This window comes from Catharus ustulatus, chromosome 4 (genome assembly GCF_009819885.2).
Source record: "Catharus ustulatus isolate bCatUst1 chromosome 4, bCatUst1.pri.v2, whole genome shotgun sequence".
Taxonomy (NCBI): domain Eukaryota; kingdom Metazoa; phylum Chordata; class Aves; order Passeriformes; family Turdidae; genus Catharus; species Catharus ustulatus.
In genome coordinates this window covers 73324718-73349481 of record NC_046224.1, presented here as the reverse complement: position 1 = coordinate 73349481, position 24764 = coordinate 73324718, and the positions used below count along the sequence as shown (strand labels likewise).

General features: G+C 40.1%; 1 long non-coding RNA gene across 2 annotated transcripts in view; it reads left to right on the top strand.

The window, feature by feature from the left end:
* Positions 1–24764, top strand: part of LOC116995711 — a 61348-nt gene that overhangs the window by 31656 nt on the left and 4928 nt on the right. For both annotated transcript variants that reach the window (XR_004417770.1, XR_004417769.1), the window contains 4 exons: positions 7117–7221; positions 8158–8336; positions 21954–22168; positions 23023–23109. This is a non-coding gene — a long non-coding RNA (uncharacterized LOC116995711). The remainder of the gene's footprint in view (positions 1–7116; positions 7222–8157; positions 8337–21953; positions 22169–23022; positions 23110–24764) is intronic.

Below are 24764 nucleotides of genomic sequence, written 5' to 3'. Positions count from 1 at the left end.
ATGGAAAAAAGTTCAGAAATTTGCCAACCAGAAATGCGAGCATGCAGCAGCCCCAAGCTGAGCCGAGCCTGCATGCAGCCATGGGGGAGCGGGGCCAGGGCCGGCGGGGGAGGGGGGAGCCGTGTCGGGCCGGGGGAGCTCAGCGGTGGGGGAGGGGGAGCTGTGCCGGGCCGGTGCAGCTCCACGGCAGGGGAGGATGAGCCGTGCCGGGCTGAGGCAGCTCTGCGGCGATGGCAGGGGGGCCGGGCCGAGCCTGCATGGCCCCGAGCTGAGCCAGTAAACCCCGCGTTCCCGCGATTCTGTTACTAATTTGCAACTTTGTGAAAGTTGCACACGGATCCTCTCTGCGAACGAAAGTGCAGCTTACAATCCGGTGCGGCTTGTATATGGAGGAAAAAGGGAATGTTGCCGACACCCCGGAAGTGCGGCTTGTAATCATGAAATTACTGTACTTAGCTGGCTTTGGTCCCAAGATAATCAAATAGCTGAAAATCCTGGGTCATTAGGCTTCATCAAATTCTAGCTAAGGTTAGCCCTGGTCACAATATTGTCAAGCCAAAGTCATTAGAATTTTTGCTCATGGCAAATATAAATCCCACTTAGATTTGATTAATTTTTCAGAGTTTTTAAACCTATTTGCTCTAACAAGAAATTTGCCATTCTCTGTAGGCTTGAAACTGCTTTACAAAGTCTTTTCTGTGTCTTCTTAAGCACTGTCTGGCTTTGTCCACACTTCATTAAAGGCATGTAGTGGCTCAAGAGGATTAGGATAACTCAAAGCCAGCCTTTCTACTCCCAGTGGAAATTAATCCCTTGCAAAGAAAGCTGTGCAGGTTTTGTTCTTGCTTTATTTCTTAAACTGCCTGTAGCTCTGTCATCATTTCAGACAGTGTTGAAAGACCCCAAGCCAGGCCCAGTATAGTAAAATATTTGATTACGGCTCTCCCTGATAAAGTCTTGTATCAGCCTAATTGTTCTGTCTTTGGGCTTCTAAAATATTTTCTGCAGTAGCAATGCCTACTGCTCTAGATATAGCTACAGACATATAAAAAGACAGATTTTGCATGGCTATGCATGACACAAGGTGAGCTGCTTTTCCCAGCACTGTTGGCTGCTGCCACTGAGATTCATTCAAATCTTTCAAGGCCAGGTTGGATGGGGCTGGAGCAGCCTGGACTGGTGAGAAGTGTCCCTGCCCTGGCATGGGGCTGGGAGCACATGATCTTTAGGGCCCAAACCATTCTAGGATTCTCAGTGCTGCTGAAAGATGTAGCAGCAAATATTTGAACTCTGCTTCCAGCTGCTGTTGCAGTTCCCTTTTCTATTTCTTCCTCTTTCCCCTAGCAAGAAATATTTAATAAAAAACAAACCCAGTAGCTCTTTAATTACTTGCAATTTTCACAAGTAGCGCTGGTACAGCCACAAAGTGACTCTTCATGCCTGTTCTGAGAAGATCCAAAACCACTGTTTCTTACATGGCCACAGGTAGAGATTTAAAGGCAAGACTGGAAATAGATGAAGAATTAGATGCAAGTTTTGCCAAGTTTGTGGAGGTAAGTATATACAGAAAATGGAGGAGCTCCAGGCTGAGCCAGCAGCAGGCAGTTCTCATATCTGTAGTGTTGTGTGAGCTCAGCTGAGCCCAGCAGAGCCCAGTGCTCACCTTGGTCTGGACTAACTAAGCTGGCTCACACTTGAGTGGGCTCTTTTCACATGGAGGGAGCAGAGGCAGCACTGCCTGGAGCAGGTGAATTGTTGAGATTTGGTAGCTCATTATCTGTTTGTACACCTTGCAGAATTCTCCATTTCTAATGTTCATGAAGCTGAAATAAGATTCTTTTTATCTTATCGTTCTAATAAAAAAGAAGATGCCTGACAATTCCCTTTGTAATCATACTGTAAACATCTGTGAGTAATTGTTTTTTATTTTCTTTCAGTCCTTACTTCATTTCAGTCTTCTCCACTGATCTGTGTCATACATCACTACACAAAGTAGTAATCAAAGAAATGGAAATACTTTCAACACTTGCACTTCGTTTTGTTTTACAAATAAGAAATAATTTCAGAGTGTGCTTTGGCTGTGCCAGTTCATGTTCATTTTATTCCTGAGAATCTCCTTAACTGAAAGTTAACTGTACAGATTTCTGGGTTGGAATACTGGAGCATCTGGGAACAGGAACCTTAATTGAGTTCTGTAATGACACATTTTTACAAGCTTGCAGAGAAAAGATAAAAGCTGAGCTTGATAAATATTGAGGCTAGACTTGAGATTCAGCTGACAGGATAGTAAAGCTATGAAAACTTTTCTTGTGAAACTTCAGCAGGCACTGGGAAGCATCATGTCTGACTGTGAAAGTAAATATCTCAGAGTTTTGACGTCAAACCAACCTTACATTTTATGTGGAATTTTTTTATTCCCCAGCTGTAAAACATTAGGGCTATTATTCCTCACAAGGCAGGACCTGGAGTAAGATGTTTGCATTTACCATAAATTTTCTAGGTTTTTTTTTTTTTATGTGAGTCCTTCAACTTTGATAAACCTGTTTCTTGCACTTTTCTCACATATGTATGCACATACATATCTTCCTTATCTTAGACAAGGACTTCAGGACAACATTATCTTTTTCAAATGTCTTTATAGTAACTGCTCTTCACTACTGCCCCAGACACCATCGTATGGCAAAAGCTCCATCATTCATTCACAATGTGTGGGAATTTTACTGCGGTTTCTCATGCTACTTCTTTTTGTTGTTTTTTCTCTTTTAAAGAAATATCTTTTGACAGAGCAAGTTGGGAAGGGTGGTGTGCAAGTTCATCCTGCCCTTCATTACCCCCATTACAAAAAAACCCCCCGAAATAACTTTATTGTAAAACAAAATAAACCAAAATGAAGTCCCACAAACAACAAAAAATTCTAAAAATGCTTGCATTCAGTAGCATTTCCATTAAGAATGGTTAACAAGTCTATAACTGCTCAGCTGTTGCCAATGGCATTTTCATCTTGCACCTTCTGGGGGTTGCTGTCTTGCTATTTAAAAATAAATAGACTGATATATAGGCAGGCACAGCAGAAAGAGGTAGCATTACTGACAACTCCACTATAACTTTGAGCCCGTTCACATAAAACTCCACCACTAAATCTCTCAGGGTAAACTATGCAGAGATAGAAAAGCCCCAAGGTATTAAGAGTGATTTTGATATAAATTCCAATTTTATTTTATGGCTATTTTACAGCTGCTTCTAGATATCTTCTCTCATAAACTACAAGGTACAAGGCAAATGTTACATCATTTTTTTTTCCTTCTGCAGGGTTTCAGACAGTTGGTTTATTGTGACATGTTAGCAGCCTTTTCTCTGCACTGCACATTCAGAAGAATGAATTTTAATGAGACTAAGCTAGCAGAAGACCCATAAAGAAGATGCGATTAAGTTTTAAGTATTCATAAAAAAAGTTACATTAAATTTACACATTTTGATTTTGTCTGTGACTGTCAAAAGAGTTAGACTGAGAGCATATTGCAGAATCACAAAATGGTGAGGATTGGAAGGCACCTCTGGAGATTCTCTAGTCCACTGTGCTAAAGTTGAAGGGGAAAAAAGTGTTCTTGTTTTACAAGAAATATTCTCACTCTTGCTGTGAGGATAATAATGCCATGGTGTTTTTGATAACTTGATTTATTTTTGCTATGTTCCACAAGCTAACTTTTCATCTTCAGATAAAGAACATAATTAATTGACCCCTTCATCCCTCCAGCATGTTAGTAAACACTAAAAATTATTAAATATATTTTGTTTACCAGCTGTGTGAAAAAGTTGGCAGCATATATCTGGTTGTTCTTAGATTCCAGGCATACCCAGAACCCTTGATGTGCAGGGGGAAGCAATTTTAATTGGGCTGATATAAGTCTGTGATGCCTAATAGATGTTTATTCCTCTCCTAGCTGATACCATGCCCTACCAGAATGTTTTAAAAGTGTGAGCTGAAATATTTTCTTTTTCTTTGCTGGTGTTGCATGGGAGCCTGTCCTTATGGGTAATGTTTATTTCTCCTTGCGAGGGGTCTTTACCCCAAAAGTTTTTTGTTTTCTCCTCCAACTAAGTGTGTATTTGTTCATGGACTGAACATGTGAGGAACAAACAGTTTTTCTTCCAAGTCTGTGAAATCTTCCTCTCTTGAGCCCTGCTAATGATTTCTAATTTTTTCTTTTTCTAATTTTTGCGGGATTAATTTTTCATAAATACAGATTAGCTCAGCATAAATATAGTAATCAAAGTTACATTATGAAAAGCTTCAGCTAGTTCTAATCTCAAAGAACTGGGAGAATTTAGAAATTGAGCTTTTCAAGACCCGGTATAAAATCTGTTTTACTTCACCCTAAAATTTAGTTGTTCCTTTCTAATCTGAGAGTCTACATGCATCATTATTTCAAAGATAAGCATTTATAAAATTGGATCTTGCATTTTGAACACAACTCTGTTTTAGACTAAGGACATTCTTGATGATGCAGTCTTTTTACAACTTATGTGGTTGTTCCCTTTCAGTTGGTTTTAATAATTATAATTCATTTAAAGTTGATGCCTCTGGACAGAAAGTAACACATTACAAACACAGTGTTACAGAGGCAATGATGGAATAGAGTTTTCCACAGTGAGTGGTCAAAGTATACACAGGTTACACCTTGAATATCCAAATATTTTGGAAAAACTGTTTGTGTTGTATTGCATTCTTACCTTTCAGAAAAAAAAAAAAAGATAATCTATGTAGTGCATTGAATCATAGTAAATGATTATTGATGTGTTGGTCATTAATTTTTCAATGACTTATCAAACAAGAAAAGCGCTTGAGCAATATTCATTATTGCAATAAAGCAAATTAAACAAGATGTTTCCTAAAGTGCTTTATCCTGAGAAACAGGAGCCTGTGGAATGATTCCACATAGGAAGGGAATGCTCAGTGTTTCTGCCCCAGGCTGAGGTGCCACTGATAGCATCTAAATAAATTGATGTTTTTAGAGAGCACAGACTCCCAGGGGATGCTTCCTTGGGTTTAGAGAGTAGTTTATTTTGGTTACAGCTTTTGCTGTTTATAGCCAGTTTAAGGGAAACTGAATCCTGTCATTTGTGAATTGGGAGAAGATTGTCCATGGCAGAATCTATTTCCATTGGTTTAACCAAACAAGGCTCTAATCTCAGCTGAGTGTTCAGCTGCAGTGTGTATAGAAAACAAGGCTGATAAATACTCCAAGTTTATGGTGTATTTGGATTTGGCTGAGTTTCTCATCTAAGCTTTTAAGATCCTCAGTAAATAAGAAGCAGTTTTCTTCCCGCTTTTCTCTGATCATTGCTGCTATTGTTGATTGAATAGGTGCTGTAATTCAGAACAGAGTTGGAGGGAAGCATTTCTGTATTTCCCTATTGTGTAATCAGAAATAGCTCTTGGGCAACAGGCTGCAGTGGGGCTTTTTTACTGGGTTTTTTTTTTTTAATTTTGATTTTTTAAAGAGAAGATGAGCAGACACGCACAGAACTCTCTCATCTTCTCCTTGATGAGTTGGAGTTTACATGTATTGTTCACTGGGGTGCTTCTACCTCCAGTTCAGTGCTGTTTGGGTTTAGGGGTATCTGTCAGGAAGGACTGAACAAAGAACAAAGTTATCCTTTATTTTAGCACAAAGAAACAAAAGCTCAGCTTGAATCACACAGAGCAGAGGTTGGCCTCTCTGTGAAAGGTGTGGATATATCAGTGATTTGCTGTATGTATCTGAATTTCAGTCCAATTTGTGTTACTTTTATAATTTTGTCCATTCTTAGCTTTGTAGTTCCCAGGCACTGCTTTAATTTGAGCCTCCAGTGTGAGATATTCTGCTTACTCAGTAGCTGATCTTCTGGAGCTCTAAAGGGGAGGTTTCTGGTTTACTTCTCCCCTCCCTCTTCGCCATCTGATATTCTTACCAAAGTCTCAACTGCAGCTGAAAAAAACAAAAAGCAATCCAATGTCTCCATAGATGATTGTAATATCATTGCTGGAATAAACAACGCAACTCATTAAAAAAAATAAATAAAGAATCCTGATCCAAAGATGTAACTGCATTCCTGGTCACCTGGTCACAGTGGAAAAGTTCTTCCTCATGTTTGGGTGGAACTTCCTGTGCATCAGTTTTACGCCTTCAGATTTCATAGAAGCAATTTTAAGTTCATTTAGGCTATCCAAGGTTCTGACAGTTTTTGTTTTGTTTGTTTTTTAAAATAATGAAAAAAAACCCTTCAAGGAAGGAAACTAAGTTGTTAACCTGGATGCACAAGTTTGTGCTGTAGGTTGCAAGGGAGAATTTTTGTGTTTTTCCATGTAGAAAAAATTGCAGTGAAATTACAGTAAAAGAAAAGCGTATGAAGTTTACAGAATTTCTGCAATTAATTATTTTATATCACAAATCTGGGTTTCTCTTATTACTGTTCTCTATGAAGAAGTGGCTACCAGAACTATTGTTCCCATTTATTTTCTAATATATCTTTTATTTTGTTTACCCATCAGATCCACTGCAATCTCAGCCTGCTAACGTCTTTTATTGGACCAATTTAAAATGTGGATTTGGTAAAAAATGTCAAGTATTTTACTTGAACGATAGATCAATCGAGTGGCAAGGACTTTTTAATGGAATTATTTTTGTTTTGTTTTTGTTTTATCTTTGTCAGAAACAAAGCAGAAAGCTAACTGTGAAAAAATTTCACTGATAGTGTAGTTACATCCAGAAATAGACAATAGGTAATGATGATTTATCCCAAGGTGTGAAAACTAATATTAAAAGCTTTTTATACCATAAAGCAAAAAAAAAAAAAAAATCAAGTAAAAACTTTGTCACTCTATCTAAATGCATTATTCTTAATTTATTTTCATAGCTTCGGGCACAATAGTTCCTTATTAATGCAGAGATATGGTATCATCACACAGGTCACCCTTCAAATCCCTGCTGTTCTATACCATAAACAGAATTAGCTGTGTGCCTACTTGCATGTAAGCATGTTTTTATAGAAGGATGGAAATTTGGTGCTCTTGTTAAGTGCATCATGATAATTATGACCATATTTTTAAAATTCTGTATCTTTGCTGCTTTCTAGTCCAGCTGCAGGAGAGAAACTTTGATCAATCTCACACAGTGTTGGAGTGAAAGAAACCAATTCCTCTTCAGTGACAGAAATAAAGAAATGAGGGGTGTCTGTTTGGTGAGGTTTTTGGGGCTTTTTGATGGTTTGTTGGGTTTGGGGTTTTTAAATTTTGGGGTTTTTGGCTTGACTACTTTGTTTTTTGCTTGTTTGTTTGTTTGTTTGTTTTTTAAAATTAATGATCACTGTAAACTGCTAATTTGGGAGAGGATGAGGAAAAGCTTGCAGTACATGGCAGCATGGATTATAAATATTATAAAACTGATACATATAACAGGGATAATACTTAGATTATCTTTAATGATGCTGAGTCCAAACTTCCACAGTGGCTTTTTGTGAAGAAAAACCAATTTATGGATTGTTTATGGATCATCGTTTTTTCCTAGCATGAGCATACACTACATAAAGTAAGAATTCTGCATTGTCCCTGAAGTAAATCTTTTGAGATACTTCTAAGCAGGCTAATGAATATCTATCCTGATTTTTATCCTAAGCAAATTTATAACCTGTATCTCCTTTGGTTTTCAGTAGTTTTGCTTTCAATAATCTATAGATCTAGAACTGAATTTTTCTTAACAAGGAAAAAAATAATTGAAAAAGCAATATGCAGTGGTTGGTGACCCTGTTATTGTCGATAAGAGGCAAACTTTGGTTTAAATTGTTTTATTCTGGTTTTAACCTTTGCATCCTGCTCAGTTTCATTTTAGAGTCACATCCTAATACTGATGCTCTATTTCAGTTAGTCAAAGGACAAATACTGATGAATTACAGCCCATGTCAGCAGGACACAGAAGAACAACACTTGATACTGGTTATCTTTATAGATAGTAACCAAATCATGGAAGAACAAATAAATGTGCAGATTTTAACAGCCTGATCAGAACACAATTGCTTTATAGGATGGCTGATAGTATAAAAAACATAATGAATTATTACTGAACTTAGTTCGTAATTTTTTTTTTTTTTTTCTAATTAAAGTTCTCACTTTTCTTTCAGGGTGACATTGAGACATTCAGAAAGGCAAACTGAAGCACCTTGAAGTGCTGGGTATTTAACTGCTGTTGAATATCCTGCACTGGTTCATCAAGGATTTATTCAAGGTAGTGATTTCTGCTGATAACTGAAAATTAAATAACTACTCCTCATTCTTCTTAGTACTCTACAGAAACACACAGGTATGAACATAATCCCAGAGTACTTTGTTAAAACAAAAAGCACAAGAGAGATGAAGGAATCTGTGATTCTGGGAATGGTTGTTTTTGGTTTTTTCTTTATTTTTGAAAAAGTAATTAGATTTATAAATAGTAAATGAACATTTATTTTACTTTGTCTTTCTTGTACAAACTACTTTCTCACCTACTAGATTGTGCATTTAGCCTGATTTTCAGGAGCATTTGCAGGTGTGTTCTCAGAAGGGAAAAATGGGTGCCTTGCTCCAGTTGTCCCACTGCAAATAATGAAATTTAAGGAGTGAAGTTTTCTTTGAGTGTGTAAATCTCTCTTTGTGGCAGCTACTGTTTCTGAGGGAGGAGGAAACAGTAGAGATAAATGAAAAGATGGAGGAAGAAATGAGATTGCTTTCTTGTCAAGAAAAGTTCCTTAGGTTTTCCCTTGTTCAAGTTAGAAAATTATGAGCCTTATTTTTAATCCCCGGTTCACAGCAGCAGAACACCAGGTAGTTATTTCTAGCATCTGTTTGACATAAAGTAAGGTATACCCTGAAGAGACACTCTTCATAAACACTGAGCACCAGAAATACTGTTCGTGTTAAACTGAACCACATGAATAATACAGGAGTCATGAATTTAAATTATTACTGGAATTTGGAGAAAATGGTAGTATTTCAACCATTAAATAACAACTTTGCTTTATTTCTGGAAACAAAAAGTTATTAAGTTTTAAATCATATTGATGCCATGGCTCAGAAACATTTCTGGTTCTCTAACCATCCAGAAATGTCTTGGCAGTGCTGTGTTACACCAGAATTGTTTTTTCAGAGGTCTTCAGCCCACTGCTGTGAGATAATTGAGCTGTACTAAAATGTCACTGCCCTACCAGGCGGCGGTGCCACTGTTTGGGGAGGTTTTGAGGTGCATTGTCCCACCCATGTTGCGTTTGTTTCTATAGTCCTGGAAAAGGGGGTATCAGAGCAGTTATCAAAGCTAAATGGGGCATGCTGAGTTATTAAAGATAAACAACACACTGAGTAGCATGGTCACAGGAAATTCTCCCTGTTCTTTGGATTTTGCCTGTCTTTAGCACAGCAGAAATAAATAAAATTGGTAAATGCATTTCTTTGTAGTCTGCAGTGCTCAAGGCTTCCCTCCCCTATTCCTGCTCTTTCTGCACCCCTCACCATGGTTCCTGACTAGGGAAATTAAATTCTGGTGACCTGTAAAAATAAATGCAGAAACAACTGCTTGCTTCATGATGAGGTCTATAAAGGGCTTATATCAGATTGCAGAGGAAGAGAATAAGTTTGATTGAAACACTTTCAGCAGAAGAAGCCAAAATCCTCCCTTTTCTCCTTTAGGAAAGGTGTCCCATATGATCTTGAGAGAAATCATTTTGTCTTTCCTTGACTTTGCTTTGTAAAGTTAAGTTTACTTTAAAAAAAATGCTGTATATGCACAAGTACCAAAAAAGAAATACACGAACTGTAAACTCTTTCAGTTTGTGAGAAGTCTCTCTGGTTCATATTGGTTGTTAAAAAAACCCAAAAAACTGGATATGGTGACCTTAAAAAAAGAAGAGATTACAGTAATTTCACGATTAAAAGCCGCACCATTTTGACTAAAATTTTGCTCCCACCCTGGAAATGTGACTTACACTCAGGAGCGGCTAATATGTGAAAAATTTTCTGAAATTTCCAACTCCGGATGTGCCAGCCAGGGTGCCAAGCACCTGCCAGTAAAACCCGGCATTTCGCGATTGTTACAAATTGTTTACTCTGTTGCGCAGCGGGTGCAGGCGGGCTCCGTGCTGGCAGCACAGTGGGGAGGGAGGCGGGGGCTCCGTGCTACCATCCCCGCAGCCCAGGGCAGAGGCCGGGGACTCCATGCCGGCAGCGCGGGGCGGGAAGGGAGGTGGGGGCTCTGTGCTGCCATCCCCGCGGCCACCTGCCGCCACCACAGGAGCAGGCAGGCTCTGCCCCCGCCTGCCACTGTGGGAGCAGGGGGGCTCCTTCCCCTCCTCCTGCCACCACCGTGGGTGCCGGTGGGCTCCATCCCTGCCTACCACCATGGCAGCAGCGGCAGCTGGCCCCAAGCGGCCCCACCGAGCAGCCCTGCTGAGCTGGGCCACCCGGCCCCATCGGCAGCCCCGTGCCTGCACGAGCCAAGCCAGTAAACCCCGCGATCCCATGATGCTGTTACTACTTGACAACTTTGTTGGATTCGGGTTCTCACTGCGAACAACAGAGCGGCTTATAATCAGGTGCAGCTAATTTATGGACAAAGAACGAAATGTTGCTGACACCCGGAGATGCGGCTTATAGTCAGTGTGGCTTGTAATCGTGAAATTACTGTACTTTGGACTTTTAGGTCTCTTGTTACTTCAGTTGTTGCTTCAAAAGGGGAAACCCAGAAGATAAAGAGCTGGTCAGGGAAGTGACCTGACATGAAAAGCTCTGAGACTTGAATATGTAGGAGTTTCACACTTCTCTTCATCAGAGACACAAAAGACAATCAGAAACCAGAATACTAAGCAGGGGAAAGTACAACTATAGAAGAGCTGCAAATCCAACACAACCAAAATAACCTCCAAGAGGAAAACACCTTTGGAGACTGAAAGAAGCACTGAGCATCACAGGAAGCTGCAGCTGGAGCTCAGGCTGTGAGCAGATAAGACTTGATAGAAGCCAGGCTGACTTGCACTGTGGGAAAGAAGTCAGGGCAAAGAGGTAAAGTTATTTTCAGGTACGTGCACAGAAAAAGAGACCAGTGAAAGAAGATTTTAAGTTGGAATAAGAGAGAGGCAAAATGGCAAAATAAATAATGCCACTCACAATTTTGTAAGGATGGCGAGGCTGAGTGTTGGGCTCTCAGTTAGGAAAAGACAGGAAAGAAAAAGGGAGCAAGGGAATGAAAGCTGAAATGTAGTATATTTTATTTATATTTATTTACCCTCGAGTAATAAAAACAAATTGAGGTTCAGCAATACAAACTGTTACGCCTTTCTTTTTTTGAGGATTAAAAGCATCCATTTCTGTTGTCATGGGGCAGGCTGCTACTTTAGAAGAAAGCTGAGCTGAAAAATGCATGGAGTAGGCACTCATAGAGAGCATCTGAGCCATCACTGCTGTGGTGTGTCTGTGGGACAGGGACACAAACTGAGAGTGAAATGGGAACAATTCTTGCTCAGAGGTAGGGCAGGTGCTGCAGAAAATCCCCACCTGTATTAGAGCCTACAGCTCTGCCCACTGTTCCTCCAGCAGAATGAACCCAGCCTGGGCTAGAACTGCTGCAAAGAGGATGAAATGACTTTTAGAGAAGCTAGCCAAGAAGGGGAAACCATAACAGCTCTGCCTTTTCACCATCTAGTAAAACCAGCTCTGGAAAAGGTTGTTTTTGTTTTCGTAATGGAGCATTAAAATAAGGAACATCACTGATAGGGAAGCTTTTGCATGGGGTGGAACTCTTGAAGTGATTTTGGTTTGGGGTGGGGGAGAAAGGGAGGCTGATTCCATTCAGTCATTAGCAAACAAGATTAGACTCACAGGGATTTTTTTCTTTTCTCCTCGTACAAATATTCATGTATTATTCATATCCAAGTCTATTAAGGCCACCAGTGCATCACAAATTGTATTGGTCTTTTTCTGCTATGAGGAGTGTTTTCTATTTAAGAAACCTGAGTAATCCCACATTCCTAAAATAGCTTGTGTTACCCCTTTCCTCCTCCTCTCACATTCCTGAAATTGTCCTGGTTTTTGAAAGACAAGGCTTGATTTTTTTTTTTTTTTCAAAATTGTAATATTCTTCACTTCATCAAATACAATTGTGTGAGCCATATGAAGACAACAATACGATTTAGGTTCTTTCTGACTTCTGTATTGGGAAAGATAAAATGGAAATAATGGTTCTTTAGGCTAATTAAATCAAAGCAACAGCAAGGCAGCCACAGTCTAGATTAAGACACTTTTCAGGAAATCAAATTAAGAATAGGTTAAGGCCCACTTTTTATGCTTCATGTAAAATATTGTTAAAGCCCTACTCCTTATCCTTACCTTTCTTGTGCCACTTCTCAATTAATTTTCTCCTCACAGAAATAAACACTTTAATCAGCATGTACAATAACACCAATCACTGATGGTAATTACTCTAAGTAAAATAGCTTTTTTTACTGTGGCAGATATAAAATGACAATTGTAATTATGTAACAACTCTAATGCCTTAATTATTTTAGCCCATTTTCCATGTTTGTACATGAAAGCTGGCTCCATATTTTACTATTACCAAAGTTGCACAGAGATGTTATTGGGCTTTAAATGTTTATTGTCATCTTAGCAAAGTGGCTTTTATTTTTTGTTTATGTTCTAAAAGCTTGGCAGAGTAATGGCAATCCACAGACTAATGGCTAATCTGGGTTTGTGCCAAAGGAACAGTAATAGCTATGAGCACAGAAAAACCATCAGAAGAGTAAATGCCAAATGAATCCCTGATGTAATTCTTCTGCCTTAGTGAAGTCGTGCTGGAAAATGCATTCTCCACACTGTGCATCCCTTAGAACCCATTATTTCCCAAGGGAGATGGGAAATACCAGGGTAGTCCAGCACACAGGGCCCAGCCCCTGCCTTTTTGTCTGAAAGAATCCCAAACCTTCAGCTGTGCCTGTGTGCCCTGAGCCCTGAAACAGCTCAGCATGCCCAATCTCCCCCTGAGAAACCTCAGGTGCCCCTCACAAGGGAATTCAGCCTGCTGTGACTCTGAGGTGCCAGAAACCCCCCAGTGATAGATAAGGTTTGCTAAAGACAAAAGAGTTGTATATTTTAATGGTAACAATACATTTTTGTTGTTTTGGTTTGCTTTTTCCTGAATGCTACCATTTAATTTTTTTAACCTATTAGTACACTTATTTATTCCCAAAAAATAGATTTTTTTTTTCAGACTGAGTTCATAAGCTTATTGCCATTTGTTGTGTTCTTTAGAGAACAGCAGTTTGCCTTTGCTGCTGTTGCACAAATTTAAATTCATCATGCTCCCCCCCATGGCAAAAGGAGGAAAGAGAAGGAGGGTTCAACCTCCCCACAAGGAGGTGCTGGAAAAAATTGAAAAGTGTTATTTTATAATGATGATGCACTGAAGAAGATAGTTGCTAGAGGCTGAGCCACTCACCTCTGTGCTCTGTCATTAAGAATAATTTGGTTTAGTCAAACAGAGGGACACAATGACTCACTGATTTAAAATGGATGGCAGCAGAAAGTACTTTGGACATTATTTTCCCCTCCCTGGTACTTTTTCTTCATTCAGGAGTGTATTTCTCCATGACTTCTCTAGTCAGCTGCACAGTCAGACTGTAGTGTGAGGAACTCTTGGTTCTTTATACACATGCGCTGCAGGCCCTGAAAATGGAATAACTCTGTCTGGTTCTCTGATCACTGCTTGTGGATATGGTGCTTCCCTGGCTCCATGAATTCTGTTAGATCTCCAGCAATCTCTTCTTTTTACTTCTATCTTCCTAGTCTGCTTTTGATAAATTGTCACGTACAGTAATTTCATGACTGTAAGGTGCACCCTTTTGACTAAAATTTTCCCCTGAACCTGGAAACGTGCCTTATAGTCCGGTGCACCTTATATAATGGACAAAGTTGTGAAATGTGACAAACCAGAAGTGTGAGCCGCATTGGGGGCTGGTGCCGCGGGAGTGCCGAGTCGCGAGGGGGGCGGGAGCGGGCGACCACGGCCAGCAGAAGCCGTGTGGGGAGAGAGGGAGCTGCCGCCGGCCCCGGCCCGGGTGGAACAAGAAGCTGGGCGGCGCCACCCCAGGCGCGGGGGCAGGGGGAACGAGAAGTGCGAGCCCGTAACAGCTCCGAGCTGAGCAGAGCCCGCCCAGCGGTGGCATCGGGGCAGCGGTGGCACGACCCGGGCGGCGGCGAAAAGCACCGTGGCGACGTGGCCTGGGCGGCGGTGGGAAAGCGGCAATGGCGGCACAGCCTGGGTGGCCGCAGGAAAGTGATGGCGGCGGTGGAGCCTGGACAGCCACGGGAAAGCGGGAAAGTGGTGGCACGGCCCATGCGGCTGCGGGAAAGCGGCGACGCAGCCCGAGCGGCTGGGGAAAGCCACCGGCATTGGGGCAGCGGCTCCACAGGGGAAAAGCCCAGGGCGGCACGGGCCTCCTAGAGTGGCACGTGGCTCCCAGAGCGCTGGGGGAGCCCGGGGCTCCTGGTGCGGCACGGGGCACCCGGAGCGCTGGGGCAGCGCAGGGCTCCTGGAGCTGCATGGGGCTGCCGCAGTGCCGGGGCAGCGCGGGGAGGGAGGGAGTGGGCTGCCACAGAAACCACGAGCCGCCGCAGCGCCAAACCCCACCTCGCCAGCCGGCGCCGGGGGCGGGCAGGAGGGCCGGGCCCTGAGCACGGGGAGGGTGCTTGAGGCCGCGTTTTAAGGTTACGCCAATCTGTGAAAAATGTTTGCAAATTGAGCACCTGCCAGTAAACTTCACAATCGCAGGATTCTGTTACTAATTAGTTACTTTGTTGCATGCAGCACAGATCTTTGCGGCAAAAAAAAAAAGTGCGCCTTATAGTCCGGTGCGCCTTATATGATCTACAAAGTTGTGAAATTTGCCGACTCCCGGAGGTGCGCCTTATAGTCTTGTGCACCTTATGGACGTGAAATTACTGTAATGATTATAATACCCAGACAGAGGCAGCAGTGCCTGTAGGAACTGGCCAAATGTCGTACATTCACTGTTTCTGTTTTCTGTCTCTGTTACCAATTACTGCAGCAGCCTTATACATTATCTCCCAGAACTTTTATCCAGTTGTAGCCTAGTCTTAATCCATCAAAATCCTGGCCACAGTCATGTCTGGGTTTGCAGTCATCCCTGTTTGATTTGTTTTTCATTGGAGCCTTGCTACTATTATTTACAGAATTTTTATCATCTCTCCATCAGTCCTTGCAGATCATGGTATCCTGTGTGCCTTGAACTGCATGTTCTTGGTGAGTTGAGGAGTATTTCAGCTGATCAATGCTGTTCTTTTCCCTGTGTAAGGGAATGATAATTGTCCTGAATTCAGAGCCTTCGTAGTGTGAACAAGATTTGCTTTGGAGACACTGCCATTACCATCTGGTTCAAATGCCATTGTGAACTCAGATTTCTGTAGTTGTTCTAATAATTCACCAGGTCTACACCTGCACCTCTTGGGGCATGAGATCACATTTATTCTCTGTAAATCTGTATGTTACCCAGTGACCCACCCGGCCTGGAAATCTTCATTACATATTTTTCCCAAGGTCTGTGTCACACTATTATCCTTTGTTTAAACAATTATTATTTTTTTTTTAAGTTTAATTCATCTTTTTCAGGTTAAACTGGTTTATCTGCCAAGCATTTACTCAGATATGGACAATATGATCATTGAATGCAAGTAATTTCATGTTTTCCATTAGGTCCCAGGAAAAAAATCATTACTTCCAGTTGCATTCTCCCATGTGGGAATTTGTGTGTTTTACCTGTCCCTTTGCTAGCAGTGATGCTCTTGCTTTCTTATATTTCAGGATTTCTGTTCACCTTTTACTCTTTAAACATACTAACATGTTAAATGCAGACAGTTTGCAGTTCTAAATTCTGGTTGATAATTGTAGTCTCGTCTACTAAGCCTGGCAGGGTCATTTGCTAACAGCAAGCTGTTGAGTGGAAAATATTAGATACACACACAGAGATATGGCAGAAATGGTAAATTTCTTTGTTTTTATGGCCTATATTCTGTGTCTTACCAAATTGTTGTATTGTTGGGGATACTGCTCTGGAAACAAAAAGAAACCCAAAACCAGATTCTGGAGGATGATGCCAAAGGTGAGAAGTTTCTGGTGGCACCAGAATTAGGTAGTATCAATTAACACATTTTGGGTTTATATAAAAGCACGAGGATACACAGCTCTGTGTGATGAAATCCTGCTTCAGTGCTTGGACTGAAGAAATCAGGGTAGTTGAGAGGTGAGTTGGTGAATTTGCATCTGTTTCTTCTGCTTTATGACTAAAACAGTGTCACATCAGAGATATAAAATAAGTTATTAATCTGCTGAGGAGGTTACCAGAAGAGTCTGCATACCCTATGCAGAACAGCATAAGCTTTGCTGCACAGTGGGGAAAGTGTCCAATCTGCTTTCCACAGCTGGAAGAATAGCTACAGCTCCAGAATGTGTACATGGAATAGCCCCAAAAACAGGCTTGAGAATTGTTTCTCTGTTTCCTCTCAGAGAACAACTTCTATGGGCTGATAAACAGTAGGCACACAATCAATTCCTCAAACAAATTAAAGGATCTGTAACAATATTGAGCTGAAAATCTTCTCTGTATGCCATGCTTTTATGTAACACTTTCCATCAGAGGTAACATGAATGGTTTAAGACTCAGTACAACTGAGTGCCAAAGAAAGTGAAATAGCGGCAATCCTTCCTCTAGTTTAATTGAATTGTGGGGAAGGCACAAAAAGTGTAAAATGTTGTTCTGTGTTACAACCAAGCAAAACAAAAGAAAACAGAACTTGGGCACAATTGTTCCAATACTATTTTTGTTTGTTGGCTGTTGTTCTTCCCTTGTGTCTACAGCAGATTGTTTTGAGCCAATAGCCAGCAAAGTTCCAGTCTCTCACACAAGGTAAGGGCATGTTTAGTGTGTGTTTGCAGGTTGTACCACCATACCCTGGTAATATGTGATGAAATGGGATCAGCACTTGGAGGAAAACACCTTTTTAGGGTGACTTTTCTGTCATGTTAAATACTGCACCTTCTTTCTTTCAGCATTTTACCCTCACCTATCTAACAATAAACTCTCAGCTGTGTTAAAACTCACAGGTCTGTCTAGAATAGTTTACTTAGTGCTTTACAGTTCTGAAGTCAAAACCTCCAACATTTCTTGCACTTTTCACAATTACATAGATTTTTTTAACTGTTATTTCTTGATTTATTTTCCTAAAGTCTCTCTTTATCTCAGTGTGCAACTCAGGATTGTCATGTAACTTCAGTGATGTCTCACACTGTGCTCCCAAAAATGAGCTGTAGGTCTATTTGCTGTAGGTCTGATATCAACACCTGAAATTTTTCCTAATGCTTTTGCAAATGTATTTCTTTCACTGCCAATGACCCTTGCTTTCTTATTATCTTTGCTCTTTTTTTGGTAAGAGGAATGTCTCCCACTTGCTGTTCAGATTAGTTGTCCTCTCTTGTAACACTGTGCAAAGACTGGCGCTTAATGCCCACTAAGTTTCTCAGCAATTCCAGTGTGTATGTTGGCCCTAAAAAGGAAATGTTAGACGTAAAAAGGAAATGGTTCTTCCCACTCCATCTTCTGCCAGCACTTGCAGTTTTCTGATCTCTTTTGTGAGAGCACAGGTCACTGACCATCTTTGATCTGCCTGACTGCTCAGCTTTGTTGTCCTACTGATGGATAAACTTGTGTGGTTTTTGGGAAGCAGTTTTGGGAATGTTTTATCTTTGCTGATGTGACAAAGATGAGAGCTAGTTTGTCAATAGTTCCATGACTGTGCTCCATGTCTCACTGTTATGTACTAAAATGAGTCCAGTATTGCAGTTATTGTGTAGCTGTTCTTTTCCTTGAATTTTGAACCATCACTGTATCAAATTTTAGCCCATCATCTTTCAGTGTTCTAGAAGAAAAGCTCTTTTTATCTACTTGAAACAAATGAAACTGAAAAACCTAAACATTTCCATTGCCTTCAAGTGCAGTTGGTACTACATCCATGCATTAACACTTATTTGCTGTGTTAATCTGGGATCATTTTTAGGTCTTGGAAGAGAACTCAGACTGTACACATAGTTGTGCACTTTGTTCATCACTATTTCTGTTCTCCTGGAGCCATAGTCTATGGATTTAGGATGGGTTTTTCTTTGTTAATTACAGAACAATTTTGTTTACCAATTCAGGGAATGTAGGACAAATGAGAAGAGGCTGCTGTGAAATGTTTGGGTTTCAGACAGAATTAAAAACAGTTCTCGTTTATGTGCCTGCCCATGGCAGGGCAGTTGCTGATCTTTCAGGTGCCTTCCAACCCAACCATTCTGTAATTCTGTGTCCAAAGCCACAGACATATAATAGGATGCCCAAAATAAGGCTGCTGAAATGGACTGGAGTGGCTCAGCTCACAGGTTGCTTGTATTATTAAAGTACACCCAAAGCAGTATTGACTGTCAAATTTTAAATAAAGCAGTTTCTGCTTTCTCCCAACTTGCTGTAAAATATTTGTGACCTAAGTGACATAAGAAAGCATTGCTGCTGCTCTGAAAGAGGAAAACAGAGCTAAACTGAGAAGCAGAGTTGCATTTCCTTATAATGATTTCTTCATTGGCAAGAAATTTGCCAGAAAGTATTCCTGGAAGTCTTGGATAAGTCTTCCTTTAGTCAGAGATCACAACACAAGGAATGAGGAAGGGGAAGAGCACTGTGGCTTCTCTGACAATTTGATTTTGTATTAAGCTGAGCTACTAATTGTTATGAAAGCAGCGAGCGTTCGGGGGAGCTTTATTGTTAGAGGCTTGCAGAGTTTAACACAGAAAAAAAAAAAACCAGAAAATTAATTATGATAGGATTTTTCTTTTATCACTTTATTAAACTTCTCTGGGGTGCATCAGCAATCCACTCCACAACATCTCCCACCCCCTCATCCCTTCAAATCCATGTATTCCACACTGACTGGTACAACATGTGAAGAATGATACTACAAAGAGACTCAGAAATCTGTAAAGATCCCTGTGCCTTCCCTGAATATGTTAAAATAGTCAACAAAAACATGGTAATTTCAACTCCAGTTCATTTGATCTAATATTAAATTAGCTTCTCTTGGGATATCCTCTTTTTTAATCAGTCAGAAGACTTTTGTATGCTCATATTTTTTTTCTGTGGGGTTCATTAAGAGTTAAGGAATTGAAAAGAACTGCTTTAAGTCGAGATGAGAGACTTCTCCTCCAAGTTTCCCAGATCATTTTGACCTTGTGATATTTGGGATGGTTTCATCAAAAGGATGAAACCTACTTTACTGTTTAGAACCAGGGCCATTATTGATGTCAGCTCCAAAACATGGGGATAAAAGCTCCATTATTTCTCAAAAATCCACTAAGTCAGACATATGAGATCCAAAATCAATTCGAGGGTTTGGTTTGGAAAAATTAGATGTGAAGACATTGGAGAAAGGCAAAGACAAGGTGAGGTTTTGTTTTGAGGACAAGTTCATATGATTGAGGTGGTGGGAGGATCAAAGGAACAGCAAAGCATAAGGAATTGGGAGGGGTTGTGTATGTTTTATTTATTGTTTTCTTTACTGAACAATTCCATTTAACAATTTCTCTGTGGAAGATATGGTAAATATCCTTGGACTTGCATATAATAATGATACAAGCAAAGAGACTCTGGAAAAGGATTTATTACCATTTGTTACCATCTTGCAAGGTCAGAACCTTTATGACAGTGGAGGTTGCTGTCCATGCTGCTATGTGCTTGTAGTTTACTTTTTGTGTGTGTGTGAGAACTAGAAAAGAGAAAATATATTATGGACCTTTTTATGTAAAAACCCCAGACTACCCAAAGCGAAAAACAACCCTGCACACACTCTGGAGTTTAAAAAAAAACCAAAAAAACAAAAAAACACCAACTCCCCCCCCCCCCCCCCCAAAAAAAAAAAGCCCCTTGAGTCTATTAAGTTCATTGGATGCAATTCTAAAAGAAATAAGCTTTGGATTAGCTGGCAATTGAAAATCCCCCAGGAATGGCTTAGCTCGTATACATGTTACCCAAGAGAAAACAAAATTGTCACATATTTTGCTTAAGGTGTGGGAGGAAAAAATCAAATCAAATAGCATTTTATGAGTGCATGTAACAACTGGAATTTAAAACAAGATATGTATTATTCAAGTAATTCTAAGCATGGTGTAGTAAATTTTTCATGAAGGTTAAGAAAAAAATGACAGAAATATCATTTAAACTGAGTGTTTTTGATGCTGAACTTGAAAGTGGGAGATTTAATAGAACTTTTTTTAATATGACGAGTCTCAGATAACATCATATTTGGCAAAGTGCTTTATTGGTTTTTGGATTAGAGTTTTTTTGTAAATTTTTCTTTTCAAACTAATAAAATTGATGTAGCTGTCAGTTTGGATTTGATTCCTATTTTGTTTTACCTCAACAGTGTAATCTCAATCAGTCCAACTTATTTTTATGCTGCATTTACAAGGTATAAAGATGACAAATCACTCATGTCTCAGTGCTGGTATTTTATCAAAAGTTTGAAGGAATATCAGGGCTGAGGACAGCAGAGGAAGATGAGGCTCAAAACAAGAGCTCTGTCACAACACAGCCTGGGCAGATTCTCCTTTCTTTGACCCCACTCAATAGTGTTTAATAAATAATAGTGTTTAATAATATAGTTAACATAATAGTGTTAATGCTCAATAGTGCATTAACAGCCCCACATAAATGAGCTTTGCACTGGCCAACATCCTCCCTACTTGTCCTGAGCAAAGGCAGCAGAATCCATGGGGAAGATGGACAATGGGATATTTTTTTATGGAGCTGCTAAGATCCTGGTCCCAACCTCCACCTTACTCCTAAATTGTGTCATCTGTGAGACAATTTGAACCTTCTTTTGATGTGCTTTCCTTCCTGACTCCTGCTGAAAGGGATGATCCTGAGAGACATCCCAATTATCTCAACTCCACGGCAGAAATAAGCAGGTCTAAGAGCAGGAATGTGATCTATAAATGCCTTTACTTGGAGTATTGGTTTGGTTCTATGCAGATTTTGAACACAGAAGGGAAAGGACTGTTTCTCACCAAGTTTTCATGCAGCACAGAGCAGAATGAGGTGTGAATCTCAGCTGAGACATCGAGGTGCCATTGCAGAATGCTATAACAATAAGAATTGAACTCTGATAGCTTGAGAAATGTGACTTTTCTTTCCTAGGAATTTATATGCTTCTTTTTTCTTGTTTTTTTCTTTTTTCTTTTTTCTTTTTTTTTTTTTACTTTAAATTTGAGTTTACCCGAGCTTTTTGATTCAATAATATTTTATCTCTGGAATGCAAGATGATGTTGAGAAGACAGAAGTCCCCTGAGCATCATTTGTTGATCAGGTGAAATGTTTCAGGGGAAGTTGCAGAGAAGCATTTTTCATTTACAGTTTCTTAGTCCCTAACTTGTGATGACTCACAAGCCAGCAGGAATGTTAGCAGTGAGTTTATCCTCTGAGGCTCCATGTCATGTGGCATTTGAGATGATTAGAGAATTAGGAGGTGGGATTAATGTGAAATATCAGGCACAGGAACATCTTGTAAAGTTGGAGGATCCAAAACCTTTTGAAAGGAATTGCAAGCTCTGAATTAGAATTACAGTGGTCCAAAATAGAAGGCTGAAGAAAATTAAACTAAAATTAAGAACTTGAAGTTGCTTGGAATGAGGAAAAACTGGATATAAGTGAAATAGGGACAATCTGGGCTTGGCCTTTTAGCTGCTTATTGAAGGGGCATGGAAATACACTGTTTTCCTCAAGCTTTTTCAGCTTTTACAGTTAATGTAAGTACATTCCCCGGTGGTGCAGTCTTTAATGGAACTCCCTTATTTATTCAGAAGGCCATACAGAAGTACTGGTATAAATGAAAAGCACAGGACAAGAAAATCACTACTATTGCATGAGGAATCTACTGCAAGAAAAAAAATATTGTCCTCATCTGGGAGATTAACATCTGCATCTCAAGAGCCAAACAGTTTCTCACCAATACAGAACAGTTCTTGGATTTTAATTGTTCAGTTGTCTACTTTCAAGTTCTGCCTTCTGTATGCCTGTGAGTATCAAAAAAAGAAATTACAAAGCTCTTTCCTTGCATGTTTTCTTCGAGGAACATGGTTAGAAGCTTCTCCAGGAATAAACAAATGGAGAAATTTAAGAACAGAGAAAATTATTCAAGTTCAGAGTGGATCCAGCACATGAGCCCTGATCCCTTGAGGCACTGTCTGGGTGCCAGTCCTGGATGGCAGCGCTGAGGTGGATTTTAGGATTTCACCCCTTTGCCCTTTTGTGATTTACCTTTCTCTGCAGGGCAGTAAATGTACTGAATATATCACTTGGTTGCAAGGAGGCCTGAGTAAAACGAGTCAGAAAAATGAGTCAGAAATCCTTCCCATGTGGTCTTGCAAGTCTGTTAATATTAGGGGGATGTTAGAAATGGCATCTCAGTAGAGAGATGACAAAGACTGGAAGGATAGAAATAGCTTCCATGTCTGAAAAAAGAGATTCTCCTCAGCACTGGCATGAGCTCCTTTTATCATTACTAAGGAAGCGTGGATATATGGGGATATATGGATATATAATATGGGCATATTGTCCATTCCACACCTCCTCAGTGGACTGAGAACCCTTCAGCTCTTGACCTTCTTTTTGTTAAGAAAGTTGCTATTTCCATATAATGAATTAGACGCAACTAATTAACTAAGGCACCACAATTGTGAAGATTCAAATTTTTATGTCGACTGCAGGAGTCTTCATGCCATGATCATCACTGAGTTTGTCTGCTGCTTTTAATAGTATCAGCATATAATATTTATTTATTTATTTATTTATTTATTTATTTATTTGTGTTTATATATTTTATGTTATTTTAGTTTTTTAATATGAGGTGTACACTGATTTCCTCTCTAGAAGCTGGAGGCGGTGTGGCCATCCTGATGACTGTAACAGATTTTCAAAACCTGCCTGAAGCAAACACAGAACTCAACTGACACAGAGGTACGGTCACATTTCATTTAGAAATTCCTGTTATGAAAACTCAGTCTAAAGGTTTGTTTTGAGTCAGACCCAGAGGACAGACTTTTTCATTTATCATGACTGTTCCCCTGGTAATACAGACTTTTTCTTCACATTTATTAAGGTACAATTGTATGTTTTGTGTTTTAGTGGAAACACTTGTAATGGTCTTTCAGCCTGTATTCCTCTCACAAATGTGAATTTCCAGGTTATTTCTGCATGTGCAAAAGACTCTAATTCCCATACTAACCTTGTAAAACAGGCAAAAGCAGGCTGAGTGTCCTGAAAACAGCTAAGGTTTTTGGGCTTTTTTCCAGTAAACACTTGATTTCATGCTTATATATCGAAGACAGAATATTATTTTTAAGTTGCAAACATTTTCTTTCCCATTTGATCGATTTCATTTTGTTCTTCCACACTCCAAATTTTCCTTAGGGGTGTTTGCAGCATTTCCCAATGAAGTGTTTGTTTCAAGTTTAATTAACTTGTTGCTTATTTTCCTTCCTGCTATTCAACTTGAATTTTAATGTATTTAGCATTAATAATGGTCTCTGCCTTAAGGAATTTACAGTAAATTAACAGGGATATGTGCAGTCTCTGACAGAGGATGTCTTATTTACAGTGATAAACTCTCCTCTTGCAGCTTTTGTGAAAGTACTCTGTTGTAGAATGGGGCTTGAGTGAAAGGCAGCAAATAGTTTGGTTTTAACACAGCTTCTTCCTCCTGCCAGTCAGCACCTTCACAAAAATGTTACTGACAATGACAACAACTACTCGAGGTTCCCATAAAATCTCAGAAACATTAATAACATTTAAAGAGGATTTTTCCCCCTCCCCCCTTTCCTTTTCCCTTATAACCTTTATTTTTTCCCTGCACTCAGATCAGTGCTCTGATGAATGAATGGATGTACACAGAGCACTGATCCTTATCTTATTATCCTCCTGGATCTGATTTTATCTCGCCGAGACAGAATTTGGCTGCTGCTCAACACTTGCTGCTGTCACACATGTTGCTAGGCATCCTAAGAGCCACTTTGTCACCGTAATGGATTGCTGGATGGGGGACCAGCTCATCCCTATTCAGCAAAAGAGCTGAGGAATATTCATACTTTTAGGAAAGTATCCAAGCTGTTGACCTCAGTGTTCTCTGCAGGGATGGAGTGCCCTGATGTGCTTTGCTGGACTTGTACCCGCTTTGTTTGTGAAGCACTGATGACTATTTCAGCAGCAGAAAGCCTGATTCAGGCATCTGTGTGCTGCTAGAGAACTGGGCTGTGACCACTTTGCCTCCTCTTGCATCTTTTATGATCACTTAAAAAAGCTCAAACCACTATCATTGAATTAGCAGAGGGTCTCAAAGGGGTTCTTTTTTACCAGGATTTTAGAAACCTGTGCCAGATCTGTGTGCATTTTAAGTGTGTGCGTAAACAGGGCTGCTAGACATCAGAGAGACTTTAATGCAGAAAAGAATTGCACTCACACAGGAGCTTTCAGTTTACAGAGCACGTCTTGGTGTGTGGTTTGCATGCTTACCCAGGCCTTGGGAAATGGTAAATCTGAAATGTGGATGTGCAAGCAGAAACTTGCTCACAGTCAGGTGAACCTGGCAGAGAAGGGAGAGCTTTGCCTGGTGCTCA